We start from the raw sequence: 18,783 nt of genomic DNA on the forward strand, positions 1-18,783 counted from the left end.
AAGCTCGAGCCAGCTGTTCCAGGGATGACGCTTTAAAACAGACGATGCAAATCATATGTAGCCCATCTGTTGGGACTAAACTTCATAATTAGCTTGTAAAAAAAAAAAAAAAAAAAAGTCCCCTCCCTGACGAGCTTGGGGTTAGAGATGACAAGTTATGAAACTGAAGGTGTGGACTGGGCTTAGCAGTTAAGCTATTTCTCTGAATGACTGAAACAATGAAATGACAAAAAAAGCCCTCTTTAATTAACACCAGGCTGATAAAGGGAGCTCAGGGAAATGCACTCGGATACAAATGCTGGTTCTGTTCTGAATTAAATGTCTGTCTGGAGAGAAACCTTTTATTTATTACCATTGATGAAAAGAGAGTTTAACCTTTGTTCTGACATCAGGTGTTTGTCAGGCTCTACATGGTTTCTGAAAATCTCCTCTTCTAATTAAAGTCTCCCACCAGGCCCCCAGACTCGACCACTTTTGGAGTTTGTAATTTAAAAAATCCCGATCGTAAGTGTCCCATGCAGACAACAACCCGCCTCCGGTGAAACTTTTATTTTAATGTAGTTTTCTGTTACTCTGACCGATACTGCAGTTCAAATCCAAGACACTGGTCTCCGCCCCCTCCTCTCTAGAGTGGATGCTCATGCAACCAGCCATGTCACAGACACTGTAGCTTCAGTGTTTAGCCAGCTCTGCGTGGGTCTGTAAAGCTTTCTGCGTTCTAACCTCTCTCCATGTTTCAAAAGCATCTCCAACATTGATCCTAGTTTGAGCAGCTTTCTGCTGCTGGAGCTTATTAGAAACATGCAGAGGCTTTTTAGCTCGGGTACAATCACTTCTATCTGGGTCAAAATAAATCCAGACCACTCAGGACCAGAATCTAAAGAGCAGTAGGAAAGGCAAACATGGAGTTGCTGACTAAGATCATAAGGGAGGAAAGTCCACACCGCTGCATTGAGGAAAGAGTAGGCAAATGACTAACTCATTTTCTCTCCAACTTTGTTTGCAGCACAATTTGAAAGAGTGTTTGTGGAGCTCAATCTTCGTCAGTAAACTAAAAACAAATACCTGTTAAGACCTATAAACTCAGCATTTAGCTTATAACTACATTAACACGTGAATTGAGTTTTCATTATCCATAACTAACTTTTTGAAGACAATGACTTTACAAAGACTTTTAATTTGACTGTTTTGGTTTTTTTCATTGGTTTGGTTGTTTTGGTTCATTGTTATATAATAAAAACAATGAGTTATCAGTCAGATGATGTTCTGCTGCAAAGTGCAAAAGGTCTGCAAGCCCCGGTCCAGCATATTCCTCACATTCCTCCATCAGAGCTAAGATACATCTGGCCAACCTTACATGCATGAATACACCCATGTGGCCACCCACTCTTCTTCCCACACACACACACACACACACACACACACACACACACACACACACATAGCTAATCTGTTATCAGTCTATATAGTTCTATTAGTCTGGCCTAATGCAGATGAATGGAACCAAAATGTCTTGTGAAAACAAACTGCTGAGTCACATGCAGGGCCATTTATTCACACAGTACAAGTGTGCCCATTAGAACAGGTAGATTTTTATGCCAGTATTAAACGCAGATTAAATGGCCTTTATGGTACACATTAAGTCTCATTACTCCATTATTACATCTCGTTGATCTTTTACAGCTTTTCATTATCTAAACCCTCCCTGTGACTGTCACTGAGGGGTAGTTCCACCTTATCCAAAGAGTTAGACCCATAATACTTTAACTGTCAAAAGAGCCACATACTGCAAATATTGTTCTTTTGATGGGAATCACAACAAGTTAGGGAGTGTATTAATGAACATTGCTGCTCTTATACTGGCTTGTATATCTCACAAATCTGCCCTTTCCTGGTGTATAGAGCGTCCTAGTCTGCTAAACTCGCTCACTGCCACATGCATCACCTTCAACTCATGGTTTACAATGCAGCAGTTCACATTGTTTCCCAGTCCAGAGGACTTGTAGCGGGCTGAGACAGACAGGCACGCCATGACGGGGACAGAGATGAAAGCTCATTCATGTCCCAGTTCATTCATACTTGGACAGTGGTGCAAAGTAGATGTCATGCTGACCTCATGATACTGTATGAGCTGTGATGCTATAAAACCCTGAAAAAGTTAAAAAAAGATCCTGACGTCATTTCATTCGTTGTCCTATGCAAGAGGCTGCGTTGTTCAGAGCCAACTGAAGATCGTCATATCACAGCGGCAGGTCGCCGTTTGTCCTGTTTCGAAGGCTTCTTCAAATCTGGCCCACAAATACAGTACGTCTTTATTCCCCTTCCAATGAAGTGTCCATCATGTGCATGGATGATGTTCTTTTCACCTGCGGACTGGACATACTCAATTGGATTGCTATTATTGCTAATGTTTAATAGGGTTTTCGCTAACTGACATAAACTATGTCAGCTAGTTTTGGTCAAGCTGTTGAGGTTGCTAGGGGCAACGCTTAGAAACCAAAGGGTTAGGGTTGGGACAGCCATTAACGCAAACGAGGAAATCATTTGTAGACAGACTGTCTCATTTCAGATAGGCAGAGTCAATCAATCATGATTTCTACAGTACTGATTCATAACAAGGGTTATCTCGAGACACTTTACCAAAGAGCATTTGGGATAATATGCAGGGAGGGTTTCTCCTTCTGTTGTCCACGCTTCCTCGCCGCTGAGGTGGGGGTCAGAGCAGACTGTGCATGATGGAGGACGGCGGTGGTTGTGGGAATGAAACAGTCAGATGATGGTGGATGGGCGTCAGGGATGCCAGGTGGTCGTTGTGCAGAGATCATTTTGCTGAAGGTTGGGGGAGCTTCGTCTACTCGATAGTGACAGAATAAGAGGGCTAAGTACTTTCCATTTACTGCTCCTGAAATGAGGCATCGGTCTTGTATTTTTCTCGTCAGCACATAAAAGTTTTGTTCAAACTACAGACTTCTTGTCAGAGTTTTAAAGATTTCTTATTCATTCCACTCATGCGTTAGTCTATTATTCAGCAGGACAATATGAATCTGTAGGGAACAATGCAGAGGGAATATTATGCATAGTAATAAAGCAAACATTAAAGATGAACAGAGAAGTTAGGTGCATGATAAAGTGGATCCATTTATATTTTCTGTGTGTGATTATCCATCGGAAGAAGGTGATTTCTTTGCCTTTGCCCCCCACCCACCCCCCCTTAACTTTCAAATCGCTGCTTAATATTCCACTTCGCTTCAAACTATTCAATTATCATTAACCTCCATTTTCTGTGAGCCAACAATGAAGTCACCTCTTTCCTCAGAGGTCCTCCAGTTGTCGAATGACAATAGAAAAACATCTCAGCTGGTTGCCATTATTCTAATAGACTCTTTGCCCAGTGTTTTATTTCGTGTCACACGGGGTTAAAACTACAACAAGCAAAGAAAGAAAGTTCATTCTGCTGGAGTCAAATATTCAAATGGAGTTCAGGAGGATAAACACATGTCTATGCAATAAGCAGCTTGTGTCAAATGTTACATGCAACTTTATTCAACTGTACTGAGAAATGTAATGAGGTCCAGCAGAAGGTGCCGACTTGATTGTAAGAGCACTTATTGTAATTACTTCTAGGCTGCGCTCATGGGAACATTACCATATAGATTGCGGGGAATATGGCATGACGACTGCCCAATATGCTGGTTAACATAGCAAGGTGGCTGATGGTTCACAGGTGGAAATGAACATGAGCAGCCGCGCTCATACACACTAATTGTAATGGTTGGTATGAAACCGAATGAAATGAAAGTTTGGGCTCTTAATTGGCAACAGCTCAGGTTCTTCCCTCCAGAATTATCTTTACTGAAAAAAAAATACCTCTAAGGCTATCCCAAGTTGGACTCTTTCCCATCGCCACAACGCATATGATACACCTTGCAACACATAGCGACTGGTTAAGGTCAGGAAAAGGGATTGGGAGAGGTTAGCATAGTTGTCTATGGGTAACCCCTTGACTCCTCCTGACGAACGTTCGGGATTGGCGTATCATACGCACGCAAAATTGCAATTTGGTGTATGCATTGCACGACATTTCAATGTTGTGTTATTTGTATGCAAAACTGTGAGACTGGGCTGACCGTGTCCACATGTTCTCTTTGCATCTTGTCCTTTTGTTTTATATGCACATGACACAGGTCTGAGGTGACTGTTCAATTCAATCAGCAGCTTTCATGCAAAAGTTTGTGAAAAATGAGCAACTCTCTAAAAAAAAGATTCTGCAAGAGTTCATTGTAGTTTCCAAAGAGATTAATTTCATCTACTTGTTTGCAATATTATAGACTTGTTTAAAGTAATTAGGAGCAAAAAGTGTGTGCACTTCAAATTTGCATTAACAATATTCTTCTGAGGAAAAAAAGGCTGGTTTTGTTTTAATCACAGCGCCCTCTTTTCTTTCTTTCATTATATGTCTCCATTGTTTACCCGCCGCTAAACACCAAACCCAGAACTCAAAGAGTTATTTTCCACTCCAACTTCAAATAACTGTTTTATAACTTTGAAGACATTATGTATTCTGTCTGAACACCCACAAGTGTATCAACATTTACTTTTTCGCCTTTGAGCGTGTAATGATATTCAAATCTTCATATGTATGGAACTGTCTCCACAGTATTTGCTCCAGTATACACAGTATTTCAATCGGCTTCATTATTCAAACGGCGAACCTGTTAGACTGGAGCAAACATTGTTCTTAATGATGTGAGGAAGACAACGGATCAAGCTTAATCCAGCGGCCTTGGCTGCAGAACAAGAGAAAGTCCGGTACTCTCCGAGGGACTGCGGGCCAAAAGCCAGCGCCGCACTCCCAATAATTGAAAGCTGTTCCAATGCATGCTAAGTCAAGCAAAACCAGCGTTGTGTCTCATCAGTCAGTCTGATTGTAGGTGTTTGTGATGCTTCACAGCAGGCCATCGCTGTTTCTCCCATTCAGACACTTCCCACGGAATCTCTGTCGGTCCCATTTTTCTGACAGTTTGTTTCTACCCTCGTCTGACTTTAATCTGCAGTCTCCCTCCTCCGTGTCTCATACTGCTCTTTCATGTTTGCCATGAACCCCCCCCCCCCCCCCCCCCCCCCCCCACCTGTCAGCTGTATGTTTTCTCATTATGGGAATGCCAATTAGGTCTGATCAGCTACTGAACATTTTGTCTGTGTGCTTGTGCTGGATGCAAATATCTCCTTCGTGGAGCTGTTGAAGAACGAAGCCATAGACGGCATATGAGATCTGATGGTTGTGTTCATCTGACTCTTTCTACACAAGTGACCTGTGAAGCAGATTAACCCCCCTCCAGTCAGCACACCACTTTGCCTCTAAAAAAACAAAATGTCAAACTAGAAGTTTCATGATGACAGTGCACAAACCATTCGGCTGTTATTGACTGTTTTTATTTCAAGCAACAATAAGAAACTTTTACACCTTCAAATAATGGGTCAAAGACGAGTCATGGGATCAATAATGTATCTATCCATCCATCCATCCATCCATCCATCCATCCATCCATCCATCCATCTATCCATCCATCCATCCATCTATACATCCATCCATCCATCTATCCATCCATCCATCCATCCATCTATACATCCATCCATCCATCTATCCATCCATCCATCCATCTATACATCCATCCATCTATCCATCCATCCATCCATCTATCCATCCATCCATCCATCCATCTATACATCCATCCATCCATCTATCCATCCATCCATCTATCCATCCATCCATCCATCTATCCATCCATCCATCCATCCATCTATCCATCCATCCATCTATACATCCATCCATCCATCCATCTATACATCCATCCATCTATCCATCCATCCAACCACCCATCTATCCATCTATCCATCCATTCATCCATCCATCCATCCATCCATCCATCTATCCATCCATCCATCCATCCATCCATCCATCCATCCATCTATACATCCATCCATCCATCTATCCATCCATCCATCCAACCATCCATCCATCTATCTATCCATCCATCCATCCATCCAACCATCCATCCATCCATCCAACCATCCAACCATCCATCCATCCATCCATCCATCCATCCAACCATCCATCCATCCATCCTTTAGTTCAATAACTTTCAACAGGGAGAATGGTGTCCATCCCATTTCCAGTCTATGGGACCCAGGGGGTTGCCGGTTCAAGTCGCTTGCCGGCTGGTAGCTGGAGAGGACCCAGGTTGCTTCCTGAGTACTGCCAAGGTGCCATTGAGCAAGGCAGTGTGAAGCCATTCCCACACTCACATCTCTCCACTAATGCATGTCCACAGGTCCTGTGTGAACACGGGTGTGTTTCAGGCCTTGGTTTAGGAGAAGCATGTCTCTCAGTTTCCCTCAGGGATTTTTAAAGTATGTTTGGATTTTTTTTTTTATTAAGACGCCAGACTAGACTAAATATTGTGAAGGGGTTTCTGCCTCGGCGAGCGCTTCGGGAAACAGAAGGATGTATGTCTAACATCCTGATGCTGTTGGTTAGACTGACGGGTGATGTATAAATACTTCACATGCAAACTGTTTCTAAAAAATAAAAACCGTCTTGCAGTCAGACTTGCCCAAAATGAGGAAATAATACTTCACCTTGTCAGTCGACATGACGTCGAACCTGTGTCCTTATTTTTGCAGTCATTGAAATGTTTGGTCGAGTTTGTCGACCAATCAGATGTTTTATATGAAATCTTAAAGCAAGATAGAATGCTCATGTTCTCAGATCCAAATTGTTAGTCTGATCGGTCACAATCACTCCTCTGGAGACCTCTGATACTTGATCTTTCCATCATGGAAGCAAACTGATCACAGGTCCACCACGCTGACTTGAGAAAAAACTGTGCTGGAGGAGATCTGCTGCACTTCTGATTATGTGAAGTCTGAAGGGCCACAAGGAATATTAGAAATAAGATTAGATCTTGATCTCAATGGGTTAATTACCTGATTAAATAAAACAAATTAAAAAGGATCAAAACTTAAACATCCTCCAAACAAGGTTTCATATTTATTGGATTTCTTTTTGTTGCCAAAGATCGGGATAAAGATCAGATGAGGCCGTAGATTATATGAAGAAGTGGTCCAGGTTTAGCTGATTAAACAAACTGAATAAAATGAATAAATAGTATTGGATCTTGCACATACATTAAATCTGACATCCAAACACTGACCTACAGACTTACATGTTTCATTTTACAGTTTACCTGTAAGTCGAGTTTTTCAGCACATCTGGGAAGTCTCAGGTTTGTATCTGGGATAGACTTTTTATAACACGGCTTCAAATCTCTGCTCCACTCGGACTGTCTCAAACATGTGTTGTCTTTATTTGTCTGTTTAATCACACAGCAGGTCGAGGGGACTAAATCAAACATGGCCCCCTCTATGACTTCAGGTCATCTGTTCTTGATTGTTATTTTTGATCTCTTATAATCTCACATTGATGAGTCTCTTGGTATCAACTTATAGACATTTTAAAATCTATTTTTTTGTCATCTGGAGTATAAGCTGCGTCCAGTATACCAGCACAAAACGCCGAGGCGTGCAGCATCATGGCCGTAAAGTGCAGCCACTGCCATCGCACATTACACACGACTTGACTCCTGAAAATTCACTCCCTTTCATTGTTCAATACAAGCGGCCACTTCACTGCTCTCAACACGGCGCTGGGATAAAGAGCGAGCCGGAGCGGGCCGGCTGCACAACTTTTAAAGCGTGGTGTAATGACAGCTGGTTGAAAAGACCCCTCCATGAAAGACAAGTGACCAGCAGGGGTGGGCAGCACAGCTCGCACACTGCGACTATTACTTCACAAATGTCACCGTACTTAAACGGTACTGAAAAAACTTCATAGAAAATGCATGTTTTGGATGTTGCTGAAGACAATGGAAATGTTCACACTGTGTTAAGTGCAGCGCTGATCTCTCTTTTTCTCCCTCTGCAGGCTGCTCACCTGTTCTCTCTCTCTCTCTCTCTCTCTCTCTCTCTCTCTCTCTCTCTCTCTCTCTCTCCTAGCTTCATCCTCCTCCTTTACAAGCTATCAATCTGTGCTCAGGGAGGAGGAGGGGGCAGGAGCGAGTCAGACACACACACACACACACACACACACACCCTGGGCAGTGACGTAGTTAGGTTAAAGAGGCCGTAACACGAATAAAGAAAGTTACAACTTTTTTTAAGGGCCCCAAAACAACATCAGCCTCTGTACATGGAGCATGCAACATAACTGCAGGTGACCCAAGAGACTGAAATTCTACAGAAATCAATTCTTTTGGATCTTTCTCACCAGCTCGAATGAGAAAGTTAAAAAAAAAAAGTTTTTCACCCAAACTTTTTGGGAAATCCACTCCCCCTGGTGATTAGGAAAGAAACCCTGTAGCACCCCTCAAATCCCAAATCAAACCCCACTTTTATCTGACTGTCATGTTGCTGACACCAGCGCTGTCGAACACGACAGAAGCACAGTCTGGTCTGCGCCGGGCGCTGAGACAGCAGGAAGCTGCTGCTGCTGCTGCTGCCGGCAGCCCAGTCAGAGCCGCATCCTGCGTGTCCACACTGTCTGTCTGCTGCTCCTTCTGCTCCGAGTCGTGAGTGGTGTTAAACACAGCTGTGTGTGTGTGTGTGCTTCTGTCTGCTCAGCCTGTGACACACAGCTGAACCGTTGTCTGTACCTGCATGTGGATTCAAGTTGTCCTTCTCTGGAGAGTTTTAGTTATCTATGAGCCCCGGCTTGGTGTTTTTGGGTGTTGTGTTGTTCTGAGGAGGTTTATCTGACGATCTGAGCTTTGTTCCCATTTTCTTAAAACTGCATGTTATATGCTACTGATTTTATTACATCACCTTGCATGTGCGCTGCAATCTGGAAAAAAAAGTCTTCCTACTAGTCTTCCTAAAGCCTTCTTCTAAGAGGGGGTTACAACTGTCCCTTCTGATAAAGCTTATAGTTTGTGCTGGCTCAGGCTTGGACCAGCTCTGTGCTGCTATAGGCTACGGCCATATTCAGGAAAACAAAGATCCACTAAAAACAGAATTATAATTACCGTAAATTTCGGACTATAAGCCGCTACTTTTTGTCGCGGTTTTTAACACTGCGGCTTTTAAAACGATGCGGCTTATTTATGGATTTTTCTTGCGGGACAATGAGCTTGTGCCGCAAAAACATTTGACTTCGTCACATCGGATCTTAATATCAGTCATTTTGCGCTTTATGCACGCACCCTCATCATGGAAAACACACGGAGAAATACATATGATGCAGCTTTCAAGTTAAAGGCGATCGAACTGGCTGTCAAAGAAGGAAATAGAGCTGCTGCACGTAAAGTTGACACTGACAGCGACAACGAAAAAGAGACTGAGGAAGTGAGTAATGAAGTCATTCTGAGGCAGTGAATGGATGGACTTTTTCCTGTGAAATATATTACGGTAATCTTTTTCATCAGCCGCGTTACAGACACTGTTTGATAAAGGATTTACAGTAGGCTTCATATTTGCGGATGTTACCAGTAGTACGTATTTCATTAATAGTTAAAAAAATGTCTTTGTGTCACGTCTTTCTGTGTAAATAGCTCTTGTTATAACGTGGACACCTGCGGCTTATAATCAAGTGCGGCTTATATATGTACAAATACATTTTTTTACCTATTTTTAGCCAGTGCGGCTTATATATGTACAAATACATTTATTTACCTATTTTTAGCCGGTGCGGCTTATTTCCAGGTGCGCTCAATAGTCCGGAATTTACGGTAGTGTCGTAGGTCAGGTACACGTCCAGGACATTGATCTGCAAAAATGACTAAAAACGTTGTTGTTTACGAGCAGACCAGTAGTTGGCGGTGTGGCGAAGGCAGGCTGACTCTTCCTGCTATTTCAGCTGATAAATCAATGACATCATCAGTCCTCCCAGATCCAGCATGGGAGCTGGAGATCGACCTCATCCATTCTCTGTTTGTCTCTATTCAACACAGATTCAGCAGACGGCTGTTCATCATGAGTCTCGTTCGGCTTCAGCTTTCTGCATCTGCCTTAAGGAATTTTTTTCTTTCCACTGTAACTTCGCGAAATGTTGGCAAGTGTTGTACACATGGTGGACTACTGTCGGGTCTTTGTTAGACTTAGACTTAGTCTTTAGACTTTCTTTATTGTCCTTCAGATTTGAACTTTACAGTGCAGATAAGAACGACATTTTGTTGCATTGGCTCGTAGCGCAGGAATAAAACAAAAAAAACATCATCAGGTATTTACATCTACTTTATAGATAAAAAACAAAGAATACAGTCCAGACCTGCTCTGTTTGCAAAGTGCTGCGAAGAGAGACCATGTGTTTAAAATTGAAGCTGTAGAAATATCTATTCAGTATAAGCTTGAGAAAGGTCAACCTCCAGTTCGTGTGTGTTGCACAAACTACCTGGGTCAGAAGGATCAGTCTGAGGTGGTTTACACACGAAGTCCGGTGAGTACTGTAGCCATCCCTCTTTATGTTGCTCTGGTCAGTACTGCTATTGTTATGGAAAATTTTACTCCATTTGTACTACGAAGGTCTCATAGAATCTGTCATATAAAATGTATCTGAAATGTCTTAGAATACTACATGCACAGCATATTGGGTGTTTTGTTTCCCATCATTTCGTTCCCTCTATTCTGTTTCTCACACTCTGTACATGTGGGAAGAGTCACCCAGGCTCTTTCTCACTGGACTCCAGCTCCCTCTCAGCCTTGGGAGATGGTCAATAGTCATGTACCGTAAATTCCGGACTATTGAGCGCACCTGGATATAAGCCGCACTGGCTAAAAATAGGTAAAAAAATGTGTTTGTACATATATAAGCCGCACTTGATTATAAGCCGCAGGTGTCCACGTTATAACAAGAGCTATTTACACAGAAAGACGTGACACAAAGACATTTTTTTAACTATTAATGAAATACGTACTACTGGTAACATCCGCAAATATGAAGCCTACTGTAAATCCTTTATCAAACAGTGTCTGTAACGCGGCTGATGAAAAAGATTACCGTAATATATTTCACAGGAAAAAGTCCATCCATTCACTGCCTCAGAATGACTTCATTACTCACTTCCTCAGTCTCTTTTTCGTTGTCGCTGTCAGTGTCAACTTTACGTGCAGCAGCTCTATTTCCTTCTTTGACAGCCAGGTCGATCGCCTTTAACTTGAAAGCTGCATCATATGTATTTCTCCATGTGTTTTCCATGATGAGGGTGCGTGCATAAAGCGCAAAATGACTGATATTAAGATCCGATGTGACGAAGTCAAATGTTTTTGCGGCACAAGATCATTGTCCCGCAAGAAAAATCCATAAATAAGCCGCATCGTTTTAAAAGCCGCAGTGTTAAAAACCGCGACAAAAAGTAGCGGCTTATAGTCCGAAATTTACGGTAGTCTCTTTTCTCACACTAGGGGATAGATGGTGCCCTGCCAGGTGGGCAGTGTCTCTATGTGGCGTGATGGGGAAGTGATCTGTGTAATGTGATGGAAATGTATAAGTTTTCATGTTTGCCTTTTCTCGGGGCCTCTTTCTCTCCTCACCGTGTGAGAGAGGGGTCTTCGAATGCTTATCTTGCCTTCGAATAAATATTCATTGAGACCAGATCGATCTTGGGGTTCCTTTTTGAATAGATTTTCTCACTCTTTATTTTCACTCTTTGGTAATGGAAAAAATTCCACAACACTATCCAGCCTAATGCAGAGTAAACAACATGACCGGGGGAGAATGGCCTCCTGTATCTCGGGACAGTTTGGGAGTATTTTGATCTCTAACGTGGAGATATAGGAATGCCTACGCCATGCGTTAGTCACGCTTTGCAAACCTATTTGACATTGTTTACAGACGACTAAATTCAACCCACAATGCATTGCATGTTGGTTCACTTCCCTCGTTTGTTTCGGACTACATTTTCATCTACGGCGAGCTAAACTCTGGTGCGCTTGTAAGCGAATCAAGACCCCTGATTCTAAGCGGACCAGAGTTTGGTTCTTTGGTCCACACCAGAGCTCTTATGAGCGTTCACAACACCCCGAACCAAACGAACCACTCGACAAAGAGCACCAGAGTTCATTTCAAAAGGCTTAGGGGTGATTGCATCTGAGATCTCAGAAACCCAGTGTGTGGCTTTTGTCACTTTTTCTTCAGCACTGAACTTTTAGAAACTCAGCCTCAGTGTGATGCAGTGGACCCAGAGTGACACACAGACATGCCAAACATATCAAAATGGAACTTCAGTCACTTGAACACTCCAGCTCTGAGGTTTATGCACTTCTCCCTGAACAGTCTAACAACCCAACCTGACTCCTTCTAGCTTTAATCCAGCCCTTGAGACTTGTCTTGCCACATGTCCCTCCAACAAGGCGCCTAAATAGAAAGGAACCAATTACCAAGAGCAGCCTGACATGGGACCATGTCACCCTGTCGGCGAACAACCGCCCCCTTCCTCTCAGCAACAAGACAACTACTGCAACAGGAGACAAATCAATGAGTGCAGGTCAATTTCAGCAGGAAAAGTCCTCGTGTGTGATGAGAGCTGTCTAGAGGAGCGAGTGAATGACTGTAGAGAGGCCCGTTGTATCCCTCAATCTCCTAAACTACAATAAAACTTCATGTCTATCGCTCCAAAGAATCAATGCTTTTTCTTCCTTTTATTTCTTTTCTTTACTTCTCTGACAAGCTAAGGGGGGGTGGGGGGGTGGGGGGGGGGGGAAGGAGGGGTCCAGTAATCACAAGTATTTCTCTGAGAGAGACGGCATGTGTGAAGGGATTTGTAGGTCAGAGAGAGAGATAGATAGCACACGGGTGGGCGGGCCAGGAGAGGAATACAGACAAATATCCAGAGAGAGAATTATTTGTGCATCCTGTGAGGGTGGAGGCAGAGTCTGAGAGGGGCTGAGACAGATGGAGGGGCCTGGCAGTGTAATCAGTGGAGTAGCAGTAGTGGTTAATGGTTGATCATTCACCCCGCTGCACTCTCCTCGCAGCTGATAGGCTGGGCTGTGAATAGCCTGGAATACACACAGATAGATTGCAGCCCCTTAAAAATGCAGCTTGTTTTTATGAACCTTATGTACTCGGCTTCTTTATGGAACAAATCACAGGCAGGCAGAGGAGCAAAGAGAGCGTGGGCTATCGATCAGGCTCACAGTAATCTATTGGCAGTGATACCAAACAAGAGAAACAGAAGCTCTGATTTGAAGCTATCATATGTAATGATTCAGTTGTGTAAGGTTCCTCCCGGCCCGCGTTTGTCGTCTGTATTTCGGGGCGTGGCCGTTCACAGCTGACGTGCTCAGCTGCAGCTCATCTTCTCATTACGACCTGCGCTCGACAGCCACTCAACACCCGTGTAGGTACCAGATCAGCTCGGGGTCCTGCACCTGCTAGCGACGTCACACAAAAATAATTTGAGAGTTTATACAGTTTTCATGTTTTTGTGGGTCTTTGAGTACTATACTAAACCACAACTATAATAGAATAAATTTGGCACCTAAACGGCATTAAAAAACTGAAGGCAACGGTACAAGACTGTTTACATGATTTTCATCCGAAGTCAAGGAACTACCCATCCCACAATCCTTTGAGAATTATATCGTTTTGGGTTTTTTTTTAAAGTAACTTTTGTTTTTAAAGTGTGTTTTCGTTTTGTGCATTTCGTGTTAACAAGACTGCTAACAAGACTTACCTGTTCCCGTCAAGGTTCGCAAACACACTGCACAGAGGGGTGGGAAATGTTACCATGGTTACTACAAGCTCAACCAATCAGACAAACACTGTGATCGTGGGTAGTGTAATTTTGTGTCATGTCACTAGAGGGCGCAGGACCCCGAGCCCATCTGTTACCTACACCGGATCATACGCGATGCTTGTGTGCTGGTACTACCTGCTAATCTTGGCTCCCTTGTTGCTGTTTGCCCTTTGTTACCGTTGTGTCCTCTGTTGCTCGTTGCATTTTGTTTTTTAGCTTCATTCAATAAGAGTAATGCACATGTACAGTCAGGTAAACAAAAAACAATATCACAAAGTAAATAAACTTAAAAAAACTATTAAACAAAAAGTAAGATAGGCCTGAACCAGTAAAGACACAAACATGGATATCATTATTTTAATATAAGGTGAACGGTTTTATAATAATGAAGACATTTGTTCCTTTTGTTATTGTTAATTAAAAGGACCGATTTTATAAGGGACTGTAGCGCTAGATTAAAAATGGAATAAATGAATGCATGCTGGTTTGGTTTGATTTGGAGGCTCATGTGTTTTACGGTTAATTTCGCACAGCATTGTGGGTGGTAAAATACATTTTATTTCCTGACAGCATGCATGCGACACTGCAGAAACCCTGAAGTTAGTGTCCATACTGAAATGTTCAGTATGCTGAGGTGGACCCAAAGAAATGCATACTGAACGACCAAGAGAGTTCAGTCCACTGAACTGTGGCAATTCAGAAAGGGCCTGTGTTAGCTCGAATAACATTTAAACAGTTGACAAGCAACAAGAGTTCATGCTAACGTCGAGTTCTTTCCTTCCTAACGAGGGGAGGAGTCACCGAGTTTAATTAGCTTCTCCACACGTTCACATCCAGAGAGTGACGGTCGGGCAGAGGAGGCATGTTTGTCTTTGTGTGCCGTGTTGCGTCCAACATTTCCTCACAATATTTCCATAGATTACAAACAACAAGCAAGCGTTGCTGAGTCAACCAGGACTGACATCGTCTGTCCGTGAGCCAGATGGCTGCAGACTCAAAAAGAAGAGAGAGACACTTGATGCAAGAGAAGTCTTGGAGCACGATGAGTGAGTCCTGGAGTGCTGCTTGTGTTTAATTGAACGGTTTCAACTTGACTGCCAAGTGCAGCTGTTGCACGAGGACGAGCCACTTGCAAATGCAAACGAGTTCAAATTGAATTTCCAGCTGTGGTGGTCACTGGGCTTTGGTGGGACTCTTAGAATACATTACAGCTTTCTCTCTCACCTGTTACATCCTCATCCTTGGATATGCTTGTTTCCCCCCCGCTCTGGACATCTGCAGTGCGTCTGTGTTGAATCCAATGAGCTGAAATTAGCATATTGTATTTTCCACCATTCATTTAGTTGTTCCAGATAGAAGCTGGAAAGGTTAAGCTGCTGCTCAATGAGGACTCAGATCTCACGAGAAGACACTGCAGAGAAACTGTAATTCTCAAAACAACAACAACAAAAAACAGGTGAGGCTGCACAATCAGCTTGTTTCAGGGTCCAGATCTGTCGCCCCGCTTCTCGTGTTACTGTTTGCACCCTGCAGTTTTAGCAAAGTTGTACAACCTCAGAGCTTCGGTCTCGCCTGCTGTTCATTTTCCTCCTGTCACACTCAACAGGATGCATTACTAAGAAGTGATTTCCTTCAAACTCTCTCATATTGTTCCATTGGCTCGTGTCCAACCTTTCAAACACTCTGCAATGAATCGATTGTTTAAGGGTTTTAGTCATTTAAAGCAACATTATGTTGTATACACAACTCGACGATGATGCCTTTTGGCTGTGAGACGATGATGATACTGACACAGCCTCGTCGTATTTTCTTATGAATATGCAGGGGTGTAAACTCTGCGTCTTGCTCGCTCACTCTCTCTCTCTCTTTTTTCCCCTTCTTAGCTTCATCAGTCCTTTTCTGTCAATCAGTCGTATCAAACAGTAGCCAGTTGGCCTAACTGGCTGGTAACACCCGGACCTGCTGCCAAACTTACATATAAGCATGAAACAGGATGACCAGCCTAGAAACTTCTATTTCAAGGTGAAAAAGTTACATTGTCGTTGTAATTTCCAAAGTTCAATCTTAAATTGTGAATATAATCTTTGTGTGGAACTGAAGGTGATTGCTTTTGTCTACTTTGAAGGTTTTTAGATGAAAGAAAATGGGGAAATCAAATCCGCAAACTCTGAATAATATTCATCCAGGGTCATAAATCTCTCTCCGTGTAGAGACATTTTCAGTCTTTTTTCAAACCCACTTTATTCAACTATAACAGCTACCACGCAGGGATAAATAACTATGTGTCAGAAAAAGGAAATCACAGCAATCAATGCTTTCATTTTTATCCAGTCACTCCCACCATTTACCTTGAGCACTTGACCCACATTCAGAGAACACAGGAAGGAGAAAATGTGTCACATAACCGGAAAGTAGACTGTTTAGATAAAGTTCAGGAAATGGTGACGTTTTACAGAACATCAACAGGCTTCGAAAGGAGTTCAAATATGAATGAGATATCTGACCAAGTCAACACACAACTCTTTTTCTTGGTATTTTTATAAGCTAATATAGTTAGCAAAGTTCTACTCTCAAGCTGAGTTCAGCAGAAAGAAAGCGAGCGCAGCACTCGGTGTGAAAAGAAGCCAAAAATGTGTAAATGTCTGTTTTACGTTTTGCTTTAAATGAGGATGAACCCTGCGGCAACCTCGGGTCTTTAAAGATGAAGCCAGAGTGGAAGTGAAAAATCCTGCAGTTCCTCGAGTGTCCACTTGAGGCTCGCTTCAGGAAAAACTGTTTTTTTGTTAATCCCAAACACGTGCCCTAGAGGAAACAGCTCATCATCAGGCACGCACATTTTCTTAGTATCACCTGTGAAACGCCCAGCAACCAAACGTGCAATCTTTTGGAGTGAACACACAATAGGCTGCTCTTTAATTGGGATCTTAGTGATTCAGGCCCTTACAGCCGGCAAAACGTCAATATGCCAACTGATCCAAAAGTGAAAGTGAAAGTGAAAGTTAAAACTCTGCTTGAAGCAGTGAGTGACCCTGTAACAGGCTATCTGCGTATAGTTGTTGTCATGGAGACCAGTCCCAGTATACACAGGCCACCTGACGCCACCAAAACACTGTGGAGGAATAACCGTTTGGGGTCCACAAAATGTGTTTAAGAGTGTAGACACTGCAAATGAAACTATAAACAATCCTAATTTTAAAGTGCTTCTTGAGCGTACAGAAGTACAGTACTAATTTAACACACTCCTAATGTTTGTAACTTGTATATTTATTCAGGACTTTGCTTTTTTCTTTACGCTTGCTCATTAATTTGTTGGTAATTATTTGTACTTGTACATCTTTAGAGAGTCATGTTGTCATCTTGTGGTGTGAGTGAGGGTTTTTCTTTTGACCTTATAACCGATGGTGAAATAAACAGGAACATAATCACAGAGTATGTGTTGTATTTCCTGGCATTTCTTTTTCTCCCTGGGGAGGATTCAGTGCATCGAAATCATGCCAGGAAAAATGCATCACACACTGAACAGAGCTGCCAGAAAGTGTCATCGAGGGATCCTCAGGCGCGTGGAGCTCTGTTAGCATGCGGTGCACACAGCGTTTCCACTCAATTTAGAGCGAAGGGATGACTCAGCCGACTGTGTGACCTTTGGTTCACAGCGAGCAGACGAAAGCGTCCACTTTCTGACGCCGCTTCCTTATACTCATAAAAGTGCATGTTAGGTGTAACAAGAAATTTCACTACTTCAATCTGAGGACAATTTCTCACTGTGCAAAGCTGTCACAACACAGCTGTTTGAGATAATGCCAGCTTATGATTTACAAAAGGTGCTAGAGTTTTATCGCTTCGACATTTGTCAAGCTTTTACTGCAACATTATGCATCCGAACTTGGAGTTCAGCAGAAGTCATCGTATCACTGTGTAGTCAGAGACGCTGAATTATCTTTGTCTTTGTAGTATTCATCGCTAAGTAAGTGTCATCATCTATTAAGGACCAACTATTCTTCACTTGTGTTCGGAGTAAGCGGCGGGTGACAGGATTTTCCTTCTCAGTAAACATGAAAAAATTTTAAAAAATGGGGCTTTCACCATCGCAAGACTAGCCAATATTAACCCGGACAGAACTGCAACAGATGCAACGTGCTGATCAGACGCATGTGTTTTGGTCATGCACACAAGTTTTTGGTCTGTAGTATTTGATGGCGCGATCACAATGACAATCCGTACCGTGCCAAGCTTAAGCATGAGGAAGAGTGTATCGTTCCTGAGCACAGTATGGAGCGATCATGTTGGCCAAACGAACTGGACTTTAGGGTTGAAGTGTGCTTAGGCACCATAGCGATACAGCCAGTGTGACCGTGCCCTTAGTGTCGTCTCAGGTAGGACATGAGACCTCGACCCTCTCTCTGGCCTTTTCAGAATCCCTTCCATGCCAACCCCCATCCAAAACCCCACAACAAGTTATTGCACTGCTCAGATTCCTCGCCACCTTCTCATAATGGATGGATTCAAGATACACTGCAGTGCACTCCAGAAGATTAGGTTCTGCCAGAGAGGTTCCCTAAAATCCTTCAATAACACCTCACAATCCTTTTTAGATCGTATTGATACCCTAGCTATCAACGAGGAAGTTCATGAAAAATCCCCCCTACGCACGCACACACACACACACACACACACACACACACACACACACACACTCTGTGAATTAAATGTTTTATTTATTTGTTTGTGTGAGTGGGTTATTTAGTTTAAGTTGTTTGTTCTTTTCTTTCCTGTCTTGTCCTTTCTGCGAATGAGACTCCAGGGTAGACCAGTGAGGAAGCAGGACTATCTTCAGAGTGGGACTAGGATCCTGAACTGGTGGGACTAGGGTTCATTGTGATGGGTGAGGGCATTAGCTGGGTTTAAGATAAATAAACACAGAACAATGTAAATTCTAATGCCAACTGTGTGTGTTCTTTTCTTCAGTGAAAAGCAAAGAAGAAAACGGCAGGGA

Source organism: Symphodus melops (genome assembly GCF_947650265.1).
Source record: "Symphodus melops genome assembly, chromosome: 9".
NCBI lineage: Eukaryota > Metazoa > Chordata > Actinopteri > Labriformes > Labridae > Symphodus > Symphodus melops.